The sequence below is a fragment of the Oncorhynchus masou genome, chromosome 16, assembly GCF_036934945.1.
Source record: "Oncorhynchus masou masou isolate Uvic2021 chromosome 16, UVic_Omas_1.1, whole genome shotgun sequence".
Lineage (NCBI taxonomy): Eukaryota > Metazoa > Chordata > Actinopteri > Salmoniformes > Salmonidae > Oncorhynchus > Oncorhynchus masou.
The window spans coordinates 22,032,712-22,048,294 of NC_088227.1; positions in this window are offsets into that span (position 1 = coordinate 22,032,712).

Genomic DNA, 15,583 nt, shown 5'->3' on the forward strand with positions numbered 1-15,583 from the left:
AAGCGAGGTAGAGCAAATGAAATAGAAAATTCCTGGTGTTTGTGACGCCTGCCCGTTTGGTGCAACGTAGAGGTGGGGAGTGTGGTGAAACAGAGGCGTCATTGTCAGTCCTCTTGAGTTTTGAGTCTCTACCAGACAAAGTCATGTTAGGATATCAGTTGTCAGAATCCATTGTGCGGTTTCAGGTGCCACATGGTCATGTTGCAGCAGTGTAGGAGGGAGATTCCAAGATGTGGGAAGTGTGCAGGATTGTGTAGTTTTGGTGGATAAAGTTATGTGTGTCAACTGTAGGGGTGCTCATGTTGCTGGGGATTGGAAGGGGTCCAGTGTGAGAGAGGCAGGTTGAAGTGGCCAGAGTCAGTAGTGGTAGTGCAAAGAGTGTCGTATGCTGAGGCAGTGAAGAAAGTGGAGGAGGATGGGTCAGGGTGAGGGATCCTTAGAAAATGCCAGTGAGTAGTAGATTAATGCCAGCACAGAGGGATAGGGTGTTCATAGCAATGGTTATTAACTGTAATGCAGGAATTGGAACATAAATCACAGATAATTTATGTTGTGGTGGTAGCTGCAGAGAAATATTTGGGTATACAAGATTTGACTTCAGAAGAGTTCCAGGGTGCGTTGAGGGGTGGTATCCCATCCTCCCAGGCCGTTGACATGGTGCAGGAGTAGATAGGGTCAAAGTAGTGGAATAGGGTAGTGGGGTTTTAATGAGTGAAGGTGGTGGTGTCTAGGGTTATATTTCACTTTCTTAGAGGAACAGGACGAATGAAGAGAGTTGAATGTAGGTAGGCCTTGACAGTAGGTGGCGGTGTATTCACCTAAAAATTGGATGCGATCCGCCAACCAAATCCCAAAGAAGAAGAATGAACGAATGGCGGGAGTCAACTCATTCGCGCATTAGATCACTCATTCAGAGTAGTATTTTCGAAATTTCACATACTATGAAACTATTTTTTTTTGCATACTATTTAAGAATGAATGGGGAAAGAATAGAGTTTTGGAATAAACACAGAAAACGAGGTCTGTGGTAAACACAGGCTTAGAAAATGTTATATGTTTTATTCTATGAGATAATCTTCATCAGCTAACGTCTCTTTTTGTGAATTTTAAATAATTTTTGTAATAATAAAAAAACACAAAGTCTTCATAATTCATAAAGGTAATTTATTTTTGTAGGTGCGTTTTTATCCATTTTCATGACATCCAGTTACAGTCTTGCCCCATCGCTGCAACTCCCGTAAGGGAGATGCGAAGGACAAGAACCACACGACCCTGCCAAGCAGCATTGCTTCTTGACACACTGCTCGCTTAACCCGGAAGCCAGCCACACCAATGTGTCGGATGAAACACCGTACAAAGTCAGTGTGCATGCGTCCGGCCCGCCACAAGAAGTCGCTAGAGTGCGATGGGACAAGGACATCCCGGCTGGCCAAACCCTCCCCAAACCCGCACGAGACTGGGCTAATTGTGTGGCGCCTCATGGGTCTCCCGGTTGCGGCATGCTGCAACACAGCCTGGGACCGAACCCGGGTCTGTAGTGACACCACTAGCACTGCAAAGCAGTGACTTAGACCACTGTGCCACTCAGGAGATCACTAAAGGTCATATTAACTGGCCTACGCTAGTATGGGTATTCGGACATGGCAATTTCGGCCTTCCACTAGTCTACTACTGGCAGCCAGTGAGGTGGAATTAGATCTAGGGTTAGGCAGTTACTGTTAGATGTGTTTATGTGAGAGGCATGGTAGCTTGTCTGACTGGACACCACTGTTCCCCCCCAGGTAAGCTGATACCTGGCTGTTGCCATGATGCTGCTGGGGGGAAGCAGGGGTTGAAGAGAGATCTGGGGTGAGGAGGACACCTGTACAGCACTCAGGAGTTCCATCTCTATTTTGCTTTCATTTTGCCTTTCTCTCTTTTTCACTGACCCCACCACTGGACCACACTGCAGGAAAGAAAGGTGGGCAAGACAACAGAGGACTTACAAGCTCTGCAACACCCCACAGATGAGAGGAAATGTTCAAACAACATCTCAGGAAGGTTTAAAAATGTATTGGCCAGGGTAAGCAGTGGTAGTGATGGAGCAACAGGTGTGATCCCGAACCACTGGTCAGTCCTTGCCCTCATGTGGTGTATGGCAGGGGCATAGGGTGGTGTCTATGCCCCCGGCATTCACCACACCACACCACGGACACCAGCACTGGTGAGGCTCCGGACTGGCCAGTCAGCCTGCTCTTATTCTCGTTCTCTTCTTCCATCCATCTTTCCCTCTTTTCATACTGGTGTGGCTCAGTCGGTAGAGCATGGCGCTTGCAACGCCAAGCGTCGTGGGTTCGATTCCCGCTGGGGCCACCCATATGTAAAAAAAAAAAAAAAAAGTAGTGGCCCCAGCCGACTTGTAAGTCGCTTTGGACAAAAGCGTCTGCTAAATGGGATATATTATTATTATTATCAGTTCTTTGAAAGAGAGGAATACAAATTCACAAAAAAGTAATTAAATGAAAATGAAATAACATCAGGATCACCATAGGTCTTATTTCCAACAAAACATTGAAAGGAGATAGTTGTAAATGCCTTTTTCTTATTCAACAGTTGATTGATGATTTTCCAAGTTGACTTTATATTATTTAAGGATTCTTGGAATTTGTTAGTAAAATACAATTTGGGGGATATCCGAAGTAGTTGAGTAAATTTGTTCTTACACTTTTTGTAATTTGCAGAATTCAGGGAAAGGGATTTGTGAGACATTTTTTATACAACTTTTTTTTTTACCGGTTGTAAACCAAGGTTTCCAGAAGCCTTCTGCTGTTCTTTTATGTTGTTTAACAAAGGGAAAGCAGTGGTGAAACACAGAATTGAAAGATTTTTTTATTTATTTTACCTTGATTTAACTAGGCAAGTCAGTTAAGAACAAATGTCAATTTAATTTCAATGACGGCCTAGGAACAGTGGGTTAACTGCCTGTTCAGGGGCAGAATGACAGATTTGTAACTTGTCAGCTTGGGGATTTGAACTTACTAGACCAACTCTCGAACCACTAGGCTACCCCGCCACCCCAAAGATGAGAGAAGTCTGGTAAGCAAACTCCACATAGGCCTGATTTAAAACATTTCCCATTAAATATCATCAATCAACATCTTACAGCGCTCACAACTACTTTTGTTAAATATTCTACATTTAATGCTACTAATCATCCCCATCTGTTAATTTCAAGCTGCCAAAGAGAAGTGGAAAATATGGAAGTCAGAAGTGTCAGTATAAAGTAGACACATTATTCAAAGAATTTGTTAAAAAAAAATATTATCAATATGAAATGGTCACTCCTGTGGGCTTATAGAGGAGGGTATACAGATAGCTAGAGTATAAATTATCCAAAAAGTCAGATGTCAGTGGTTCTGTCGCACCCTGATCTGTTTCCCCTGTATTTGCGATTGTCTCCACTCCCCTCCAGGTGTCGCCCATCTTCCCTATTTTCCCATGTATTTATATATGTGTTCTCTGTTTGTCTATTTGTAGTTTTGTTCGTCAAGTCTCCCAGTGTTTTTTCCCTTGCTCCTGTCTTTGCTATAGTTCCTGTTTTCTAGTTTCCCGGTTTTGACCATTCCTGCCTGCCCTGAGCCTGCCTACCGTCCTGTACCTTTGCCCCACCTATCTGGATTACTGACCTCTGCTGCCCTTGACCCGTCCTTTTGCCTGCCCCTGTTCGAATAAAAAAACTTGTGTTACTTCGACACTGTCTGCATCTGGGTCTTACCTTAAAAGTGATAGGTTCTCAATTTTAAATACGTTTATGTTGTAATCACCCAATAGAAAACCCACTGTATCTCAATTAATAATCAAATCCAAGGTTGATGCAAGGATATCAACTACCAATGTCAGAATCGGGTGGCCGATAGATCCAATTACATTTTTTTTGCCACCAAATAAATGAACAGGTGGGAATTTCTATGAAAAGAGATTCAACATCAATGTTATCAGATGTAAGTGCGAGGTTCTCTCTTACAAATAATTGAAAATGTTTATGAACAAAAATGGACACTCCTCCCACTCTTGATGGTCTACAGTGGTGAACAGCATTATAAGGAGACATGTCATAAAGCATGGTTCTCTCTTCAGTCAACCATGTTTCTGAAAGGGCAACAATGGAACATTTTTGACTGAGGGAAGACAGATAATTAACAAAATGGTCATGATTTTTAGGAAGAGTGCGAACGTTCAAATGAGGAAATAAGCTTGTCTTTGAATTATAATATCATTATCAATATCATTAATATCTAATGGGTTAAAGACACAGTTATCAGGGTTGATATCCTGGCCAACTAAGAGAGATACACAGTCGGCATCATCCAGAGAGCGGAATGGAAAATGGTGCTGGAGGGGATGGCTTCTGTTTTACGGGCTACTAAATAACTGTGCTATTTTGTGTTTTTTTTTGCATTGTCTGTAACTTATTTTGTACATAATGTTACTGCTACCGTCTCTTTTGACCGTAAAGAGCTTCTGGATATCAGAACAGCAATTACTCACCTCAAACTGGACGGAACATTTTTCTTTAATGAGTCCTACGCGAAGGAAAAATGCTTATCCAAGACCAGGCCCAAATCCCTGTCATTCGCATTAAGAAAATACTGAAATACCGGGGGCGGAGATCAGGGTGCCTTGCGAGAATTTGTCGCGAGTGGGTAACCCGCCTCTACGATCTGTTCTACTGGCCAACGTGCATTCACTGGAAAATAAACTGGATGATCTCCGCTCAAGACTATCCTACCAACGGGACATTAACACCTATAATATCTTATGTTTCACCGAGTCGTGGCTGAATGATGACATGGACAATATACAGTTGGCTGAGTTTTCCGTGCATTGGCAGGACAGAATAGCTACGTCTGGTAAGACGAGGGGTTTTGGTGTGTGTCTATTTGTCAATAACAGCTGGTGTTCAATGTCTAATATTAAAGACATCTCAAGGTATTGCTCGCCTGAGGTAGAGAACCTCATGATAAACTGTAGACCACACTATCTATCAAGAGAGTTTTCATCTATATTTTTTGTAGCCGTCTATTTACCACCACAAACCGATGCTGGCACTAAGACCGCACTCAACGAGCTGTATACGGCCATAAGCAAACAAGAAAATAATCATCCAGAAGCGGGGCTCCTTGTGGATGGGAACTTGAATGCAGGGAAACTTAAATCTGCTGTAGCCTAATTTCTACCAGCATGTCACATGTGCAACCAGAAGAAAAAAAACTCTAGACCAACTTTACTCCACACACAGAGACGCATACAGAGCTCTCCTTTGCCCTCCATTTGGCAAATCTGACCATAGTTCTATCGTTCTGATTCCTGCTTACAAGAAAAAACTAAAGCAGGAGGTACCAGTAACTTGCTCAATACGTTAGTTGTCAGATGACGCGGACACTATGCTACAGGACTGTTTTACTAGCACAGACTGGAATATACTCCTCAATGGCATTGAGGAGTATACCACCTCAGTCACAGTAGTGGAGCGGGACAAGAGCTTCAAATTCCTTGGTGTCCACATCACCAACAAACTATCATGGTCCAAACACACCAAGACAGTTGTGAAGTGGGCACGACAACACCTCTTTCCCCACAGGAGACTGAAAAGATTTGACATGGGTCACCAGATCCTCAAAAAGTTATATAACTGCACCATCGAGAGCATCCTGGTTGCATCACCGCCTGGAATGGCAACTGCTTGGCCTCCGACTGTAAGGTACTACAGAGGGTAGTGCGTACAGCCCAGTACATCAGTGGGGCCAAGCATCTTACCATCCAGGACCTACAGTTGAAGTCGGAAGTTTACATACACCTTAGCAAAATACATTTAAACACAGTTTTTCACAATTCCTGACATTTAATCCTAGTAGAAATTCCCTGTCTTAGGTCAGTTAGGATTATCACTTTATTTTAAGAATGTGAAATGTCAGAATAATAGTAGAGAGAATGATTCATTTCAGCTTTTATTTCTTTCATCACATTCCCAGTAGGTCAGAAGTTTACATGCACTCAATTAGTATTTGGTAGCATTGCCTTTAAATTGTTTAACTTAGGTCAAACGGTTTGGGTAGCCTTCCAAAAGCTTCCACAATAAGTTGGATTAATTTTGTCCCATTCCTCCTGACAGAGCTGGTGTAACTTAGTCAGGTTCGTAGGCCTCCTTGCTTGCACAAGCTTTTTCAGTTCTGCCCACAGATTGTCTATAGGATTGAGGTCAGGGCTTTGTGATGGCCACTCCAATACCTTGACTTTGTTGTCATTAAGCCATTTTGCCACAACTTTGCTAGTATGCTTGGGGTCATAATCCATTTGGAAGACCCATTTGCGAGCAGGCCCATTGTTGAGGCCTATTGTTGAGGCCCATTGTTGTGCCACTTTGGAGCAGTGGTTTCTTCCTTGCTGAGCGGCCTTTCAGGTTATGGTGATATAGGACCCGTTTTACTGTGGATATAGATACTTTTGTACCTGTTTCCTACAGCATCTTCACAAGGTCCTTTGCTGTTGTTCTGGTATTGATTTGCACTTCTCGCACCAGAGTACGTTCATCTCTAGGAGACAGAACGCGTCTCCTTCCTGAGCGATATGACGGCTACGTGGTCCCATGGTGTATATACTTGCATACTATTATTTGTACAGATGAACATTGTACCATCAGGCGTTTGGAAATTGCTCCCAGGATGGACCAGACTTGTGGAGGTCTACAATTATTTTTCTGAGGTCTTGGCTGATTTCTTTTGATTTTCCCATGATGTCAAGCAAAGAGGCACTGAGTTCGAAGGTTGGCCATGAAATACATCCACAGGTACACCTCCAATTGACTCAAATTATGTCAAATAGCCTATCAGAAGCTTCTAAAGCCATGACATAATTTTCTGGAATTTTCCAAGCTGGTTAAGGGCACAGTCAACTTAGTTTATGTAAACTTCTGACCAACTGGAATTGTGATACAGTGAATTTTTAGTCAAATAATCTGTCTGTAAACAATTGTTGGAAAATGTGCTTGTGTCATGCACAAAGTAGATGTCCTAACCGACTTGCCAAAACTATGGTTTGTTCACAAGGAATTTGTGGAGTGGTTGAAAAACGAGTTTTAATGACCCCAAGCTAAGTGTATGTAAACGTCTGACTTCAACTGTACATACTAGGTGGTGTCAGAGGAAGGCCCCAAAAATTGTCAAAGACGCCAGTCATAGACTGCTCTCTCTGCTACCGCACGGCAAGACTAGGTCCAAAAGGCTCAACCCCCAAGCCATAAGACTGCTGAACAATTAATCAAATAGTCACCTGGACTATTTACATTGACTCCCCCCCCGTTTTTTTTACACTTCAGCTACTCGCTGTTCATTATCTATGCATAGTCAATTTACCCCTACCTACATGTACAAACTACCTCGACTAACCTGTACCCCTGCACATTGACTCTGTACCGGTGGTACCCCCTGTATATAACCTCAGTATTGTAATTTTATTATGTTACATTTTATTTTATACTTTAATTTATTTCGTAAATATTTTCGTAACTCTATTTCTTGAACTGCATTGTTGGTTAAGGGCTTGTAAGTAAGAATTTCACGGTAAGGTCTACACTTGTTGTATTCGGTGCATGTCCAATACAACCATACATTTGTGTTACTTTTATCAACAGGGGTACACTTCCTATGGAATGCACATTGACACAATCCACATAACACCACTAAAGGCTTCAGAGGGTTATGACATTTAGAGCAATGTGTGTTTTTGGTCATGAGATTAGTTGAAACACATGAACAAAGTAGAATAAATATGTGTTTATGTGTTGAGTGTGTGTGCATGTCAAATCAGAAATCAGTTGACTATAACGGAGTCACTTGCCATAGGCCTACGAGAGAGAGAAGGGGGGGGGGGGGTGAATGACCAGCTCATCATACTTCAACTAGTCGTGGCAGCAGTACCTTTTCTTTTGATTAAGATTTTGGTTCCCTTTAGTCACTTGGCTCTCCTGAGAATATGAGCAGTTTCACCACAATAGATCTGGACCGTCTATCGGGGAAGAAATTGCCATTTCTATGTGCCCTCTCCATCTCGATGAGTTTAGGGCCCAGTTTGGGTTGATCTGCCAGGAGTTTCTTGTGATTCTGTGTCATGCCATGTTTCAGTCTTTACGTCCTCAATTCTTTCGATTAAAATGTTATTGCGTCTTGATTGATTTTTGAGGTAGTCTCCTTTGAAATCAAGTGTTGTTTGGAAAATTGCGAAATCCTCAGACATGGTTTTGAATGCAGTCTGGCTGGTGACATTCGCGCCCTATAGCTCCTCCACCTCCCACTGCTTACATTCCAAACTGTTTAAATTCCATAACATCCTTAACGTGTTCACACTACACGTTCCACAAGGGCACCCCCCCCCCCAACTCAAAAAGTGTCGCACAGAATGCAAAAATGTTCTTAGAAATATTTAACCTCCACACATTAACAAGTCCAATAGCTCAAATGAAAGATAAACACCTTGTTCATCTACCCAGCGAGTCAGATTTCTAAAATGTTTTACGGCGAAAACATAGCACATATGTATGTCAAACCACCAGATAAACACAGACGATATGTAGCCATTTTGTCGAACTAAAGATGCAATCACAAACGCAGGATAAAAAGAAAAATAATTCACTAACCTTTTGAAAATCTTCATCAGATGACAGTAATAGGACATGTTACACAGTACATTTTTGTTTTTTTCTATAATATGCAATTTATATCCATAAATCTCCGTTTACATTGACGCCATGTTCAGAAAATGCTAAAAAATGTCCGGAGAAATTATAGATAGCTCCGTCAGATAACTCCAGATAACAGCAATACACATCATAAACTTTGACTAAATATACATGTTCTACATATGGTTAGAAAGATACACTGCTTCTTAATGCAATCGCTTTGTCACATTTATTTTTAACATTACAGAAATCGTTCACTATTCAATAATCTGAGACGGCGCTCAGACATAAGCAATATTTCTCCGCTATGTTGGAGTCAACAGAAACACAAAATTACAACATAAATATTCCCTTACCTTTGATGGTCTTCGATCAGAATGGAGTGGAAGGAGTCATACTTACCCAATACATCGTTTGGTTTCAAGTCGTGTGTCTTTGTATTAGCATATGCGACAAGTTCCAGCTGAAATGCATCCAAAATGACTTCTGGTCCCGAACAGTTGCGCATCAAAACTTCAAAATTACATATTATATGTCGACTAAACTGGTCAAACTAAGTGCAGAATCAAGCTTTAGGATGTTATTAACGTACAAAACAATTCTCAATTCAACCGGACAATCTGACTTCTTCTCATGCAAGTTGGAACAAAGGGAGCTCTGTGCCCAACGCGCGCCCGAAAACGCATGTATTTTCTCGCGACACTCACTATTTTGCCTGCCAAAGGGTCAAAGCTTGCGGGATTTGCACAATTAAACACTCTACTGATAGAGGACATCTCGTGGAAGACATTGAAACTGTTCCCAGATCCATAGCTGGTTGGGAAGGGTGGGGGCGATGACATCAAAGTTGCCCCAACTTTCTGGATGACAAAACTAGTTTGGGAGATTGGCTGCCCTGTGAGTTCTGCTATACTTACAGACATAATTCAAATGGTTTTAGAAGCTTTAGAGTGTTTACTATTCAATAATAATTATTATATGCATATATTAGCAATTTTGGACAGATTTGATTTCAGTTTACTATGGGCACGCAATTCATCCAAAGGGGGCAGTATTGTCCCGAGCCTTAACAGGTTTTAAACAGATCATCAACACTTTTGTTGGTAGAATCCATAAAGAGTTGCAGGAAGTACTTGATATGTACTCTTCTTCCACATTGAACTTTGAGGCGTTTTTCTGTCTAGTATTAGCCATGCTACAAGCTTGTTGTCAGCTAAAAATTCCTCTCAAAAACAACCTCCGCCAGATAAATGACAAACACACACTAGCAACACACACTTGATCACACATGCACCAGTACGATAAACAGACAGAAGGCGGAGGATCCTGGCTACACTTTACTAAACAAGCGGGAGATTATTAACAGGAACCCAAACCGGCTGCGCGCGTGTGCCATCGTGCATAAATGTATTTTGTCCCCCCACACCAAACGTGATCACGACAGGCAGGTTAAAATATCAAAACAAACTCTGAACCAATTATATTAATTTGGGGACAGGTCGAAAAAGCATTAAACATTTATGGAAATTTAGCTAGCTAGTTGCACTTGCTAGCTAATTTGTCCTATTTAGCTAGCTAATTTGTCCTGGGATATAAACATTGAGTTTTATTTTTACCTGAAATGCACAAGATCCTCTACTCCGCTTATTAATCCACACATAAAATGGTCAACCAAATCGTTTCTAGTCATCACTCCACCTTCCAGGAGTTTTATTCTCTTGACTTTATATTGTGATGATCAACTTTCATAAATTAGGTGTATTACCGCTATTGACCTCGTTTGTCTTTCAGTCACCCACGTGGGTATAACCAATGAGGAGATGGCACGTGGGTACCTGCTTCTATAAACCAATGAGGAGATGGGAGAGACAGGACTTGCAGAGCGAACTGCGTCACAAATAGAACTGACTTCTATTTTAGCCCTTAGCAATGCAATAATTGAATCATATAGATTTCTACCTTTATTTTGCAATGCTTGCACACGTGACCTGAGCGGTGTGGTCAGCCTGTAACTCGCAAATAAGTGCTGTGGATACACCAGTCAAAGATGCTTTGGAGAGTCAGTGGTAGGAGCATTCGCTTACCCATGGAATGAGCAGCATAAACGAATAAAGCATTGCATCATATCATCGCATTTGTGGAAAAATGTACCCTTATATAAATGCATTTCATGTAATTCTACGTCATTTTCCATGACTGGAGACTTGGGTATCATCTTTTTTCATACCGCACAAATTATGGAAAGGACAGGCTACTTCGACACTGACAAACTGAAAATCTGAACATCAATAAAAACGACCCTGTCTTGAATTCATCAATAGCCTAGGCCGAGGTTTGTGAAGACACATGTTGTAAGCTACAATATGAGAAGGAAATTATAGTCCTAAAAATGCTTTCCAGTTTCCCAATGATGCACAGCTCACTTTGTGGTGATGGCCAATGCACTTGTGCCAAAACTCTCTCTCTCTCTCTCTTGTTTTACTTTGTAAAATAGTATTTTGAAATGTATCAAATATGCTGGTAGCCTACAGCAGACAGATTAGAGTCTTCTCTCTTCAGCAGGAGCCATTTTCTTTCCAACCTGTGTATTCCCATGATTGTATTCGAAATATTGAGAAAGGCCTGTTTTGTCAACTTGCTGTTTGTTCACTGACAGATTTACTGCACATTCCCAACTGTAGGCTTGTTATTGGGCTACACAGCTAGGCTATTATTTTTTAAAGAAACTATTGATCATCTGTGGCTAAATTATAGGTCTTGTGGTGTAGTAGGCTATTCAGAATGATTTCATTTATTTCTGAACACACAGCACTAATTCTATAACTTTGGCATATGTATTTGTTCTTCCAGAACCCTAAGTGTGCAGCTATGATTCTGTAAGGAAATAAATGATCAAGTGTAACGCTGGAGAGATTAAAGTTGCAGGCTCATGTCTATCAGAGCAGCGAGAGGGAGAGATAACATAGAAAACACATCTCATTCAAGTTCTGTGAGAGATACAGGCACGCTTCTCACACAGCCATGGTCTCAAACCTAGGTTACAACCGCAGACCACTTGTAACCACGCCAGCCCAGGACCTCCACATCTGGCTTCTTCCCCTGCGGGATTGTCTGAGACCAGCCACCCGGACTGATGATGAAACTGTGGATTTGCACAAGCGAATCATTTCTGCACAAATTGTCAGAAACCATCTCAGGGAAGCTCATCTGCCTGCTCGTCGTCCTCACCAGGGTCTTGACCTGACTCCAATTCGTCATTGTAACCGTGTGCAAATGCTCACCTTCGATGGCCACTGGGACGCTGGAGAAGTGTGCTCTTCATGGATGAATCCCGGGTTCAACTGTAATAGGCAGATGGCAGACACCGTGTATGGTGTCATGTGGGTGAGTGGTTTGTTGATGTCAACATTGTGAACAGAGTGCCCCATGGTGGCAGTGGGGTTATGGTATGGGCAGGCTTCCTTTTACGGATGCTGTACCTGTACAGGAACCAAATCAGCGGAAATTCCAGAGCGCCAACTAATTGTACTCGATACAACTCAAACTTTCATTAAAACTCACATGCAAGGTACTCAATTAAAGCCACACTCGTTGTGAATATAGCCAACATGTCAGATTTGTAAAATGCTTTTCGGCGAAAGCATGAGAAGCTATTATCTGATAGCATGCAGCCCCCAGAAACACACAAAGGGGACAAAAACAAAGAAATTAGCGTAGCAGGTGCTACCCAAAATGCAGAAATAAAATATAAAACATTCATTACCTTTGACGAGCTTCTTTGTTGGCACTCCTATATGTCCCATAAACATCACAATTGGGTCTTTTTGTCGATTAAATCGGTCCATATATACAAAAAATGTACATTTATGAACACTGAGAAATCCATGGAAAAAGTCACGTTTCCGAACGCGACGTCATTTTATAAAATTCATAAAGTTGCCTATAAACTTTGACAAAACACTTCAACCTACTTCTGTAATCCAAGTTTAGGTATTAGCAAACGTTAATAAACGATCAAATTGATCACGGAGAGATCTGTATTCAATAGCTAGAAGTTTTCAAAACAAAGTCCATTTTTTCACCGACATTATTTCCGGGTGCGCACCTGAAGACAGGATGTGCTATTCAGCGATCTGACCAAGGATAAAGGGAACTGGAAATCACAACACTGGTGACATCGTGTGGAAGCTGTAGGAATTGCAAGCACAGTTCCATCATTTATGGAAAGCCATAGACAATACCGAGACTGGCGGATGGATTTTTTCTTTGTCGATTTTGTGATCAGGTTTCCTTGCGATTTTGACCACGGAACTCGTTCTGTTATAGTCACAGACACCATTGAACCAGTTCTAGAAACTTCAGAGTGTTTTCTATGCACACATACTAATCACATGCATATACTATATTCCTGGCATGAGTAGCAGGACGTTGAAATGTTGCGCGATTTTTAACAGAATGTTGAAAAAAGTAGCCCGATCTCCAAGAGGTTTTAAGCTATGGATAACGAACACAATTGTATTTTATCGATGGCAATTTGAATGCACAGATACTGTGACGAGATCCTGAGGCCCATTGTTGTGCCATTCATCCACCGCCATCACCTCATGTTTCAGCATGATAATGCATGGCACCATGTCGCAAGAATCTGTACACAATTCCTTGAAGCTGAAAATGTCCCAGTTTTTCATGGCCTGCATATTCACCAGACATGTCACCCATTGAGCACGTTTGGGATGCTCTGGATTGGCGTGTACGACAGGGTGTTCCAGTTCCTGCCAATATCCAGCAACTTGTGTCGAGGAGAATCTTAACAAAATGTAACACTTACAAGAACTTGTGAATTCGATATAGGCTTTTAATACAAACATATCAGAAGCCTAGATGGTCCGCGGAACACACACTTGTCCAGAGCACTGGCTCTGATTTATACACATTCAACATATGAGTCCATCCCACATGCAAATGAAGTTCCCTCAGTCTATCTGCCACCATTATATCCCAATCTGTGCATCCTGCTTGTTCAGCTCGATAACGCCCATATCTGCTTTCAGTCAAGTTATAATGGTGACAGGACCTATTCATGTCCCAAAAATAATACATGCCCATCTTATGCTATGGGCCCCCTTACGTTCAGCCTGGTGTGTTCTTTGGTATGTCTGTCCATATTAGGACTCGTAGACTATGTGTCTCTTCTGACATTCCTTCAGCATCTTCATGTCCTAAAAATATATGGCCTATGTCTATAGTCCATCAGTTGGTCATTTGGCTGACCCCCTCCTGTGTATGTCCCTCTGACCTTGGTTTGTCCAGCTGTCCTATGCTCTGATGGCCTTACTCTGTCCTCCTGTCCTATACAATAGACAATGCATTTTACCAGAATGGCAAATGCACTCTAAGTGTATCTTTCTCTTGTGTTACAGTATTATGTTTCTCCCTATATGTACATCTTTCTCCCACACTTGGCACAGCCATTTAAGAGAAGTGGGACAACATTCCACAGGCCACAATCAACAGCCTGATCAACTCTATGCGAAGGAGATGTGTCGCACTGCCCGAGGCAAATGGTGGTCACACCAGATATTGACTGGTTTTCTGATCCATGTCCCTACCTTTTTTTTAAAGGTATCTGTGACCAAAAGATGCATATATGTATTCCCAGTCATGTGAAATCCATAGATTAGGGCCTAATGAATTTATTTCCTTATGTGAAATGTAACTCAGTAGAATCTTTGAAATTGATGCGCAAAGAATTTTAACAAAGAACAGAAATGTCACAGCAGTGGGTTAGTAATAGATGGTCAGTCGCGGAAAAACTGTCATACTTGAGTAAAAGATACCTGAATAGAAAATGACTCAAGTAAAAGTCAACTAGTAAAATACTACTTAAGTAAAAGTATTTGGGTTAAAATATACTTAAGTATAAAAAGCAGAGTTAATTGTTATAATATACTTAACTATCAAAAGTAAAAATATAAATCATTTTAAATTCCTTATATTAAGCAAATAAGGGGCACACTCAGACATCATTTACAAATGACGCAAGTGTGTTTAGTGAGTCCGCCAGATCAGAGGCAGTCTGAGATTTCCCATTTCCGAGTTTCTAGGTTTTTTGAACATGGCAGAAGTCATGCTAGATTGATAACATGGCCAATGTATTCAACTTTTTCTGGTCCATGGTTTTGCGTGTGAATGTTTATCCTTTAAAGCTCAGAAAAGAGACCCTTTCAGACAATTTTTTTTAAAATCCTTTAAGCCAGACTTGGACCACACATCCTCTCCACCTAATATCAGGCAGGGAAAGCAAAACAGTGATTGCTTTGCGGCGCTACAGTTAGCCATCGATTCCTTCCAAACCACTCGTTGAACTTGCGATTTCCGACTTGTGTAATGTTTATGTCCTATGGCCGGTGAACACTGATACGTGTTATCTATAATTTCTCTTCATATAGTACCAAGGATTGAAAAGCATTTGACAGTAGATTGTCGACGTGATTCATGATGACTGCTTGAGCCTATCACGGCGCAAATAGAGAAGATTACCAATGCCCACCCTTGTATTTTCGCTTGCTGCACCGAGCTAGGCTGAAACACCTGCATTTTGGAGCTGCCTTACTCAGGAAAGAGATCATGTTTGTATGCAGCTTTATTCATTCAATTAATATATATATATATATATATATTACATTGTTTGCAAACTGATATGTGACACGAATTAATACCAAATCAACATGAAAAACAGGCAAAAAGAAAATGGTCATATATATTTTTAAGCTCTGCCCCACCTGCCCTGAATGACAGGTCACCACTGCTTAGAACTATTCCTATTTGGCTATGACTGCAACGTTGTGCAGTTTGGTTTTACTGCTTCTT